This window comes from Colobus angolensis, unplaced genomic scaffold (genome assembly GCF_000951035.1).
Source record: "Colobus angolensis palliatus isolate OR3802 unplaced genomic scaffold, Cang.pa_1.0 Scaffold546, whole genome shotgun sequence".
Taxonomy (NCBI): domain Eukaryota; kingdom Metazoa; phylum Chordata; class Mammalia; order Primates; family Cercopithecidae; genus Colobus; species Colobus angolensis.
Genome location: NW_012118999.1, coordinates 726,035 through 726,398, shown reverse-complemented (window position 1 = coordinate 726,398; position 364 = coordinate 726,035).

Sequence of the window (364 nt, the reverse complement as noted above, 5' to 3'; positions counted from 1 at the left end):
CTATGCCAGTGACATGTTATATTTATCCCAAAGTTGAAAGTCATGCAGGTAATAGACAAGGTCTTATATCCTGAGAAGATTCAATATTAGATTTGCTTTTAGTGCCTCTTACCTCTTTGTGGAACATTAGATTAAAATATGATGCAAATGTACCTGAATGGAACTGGAGATCATTATGTTAAGAAGTAAGCCAGGCGCAGGAAGACAAATATGTACTCACTTATATTTGTTGATCTCATGGTAGTAGAGAGTAGAATGATGGTTACTAGAGACTGGAAAGGGTGGGGCAGGTGGTAGGAGATGAAGAAAAGTTAGTTAATGGGTACAAAAATATAGTTAGATAAAAGGAATAAGTATTTGATAG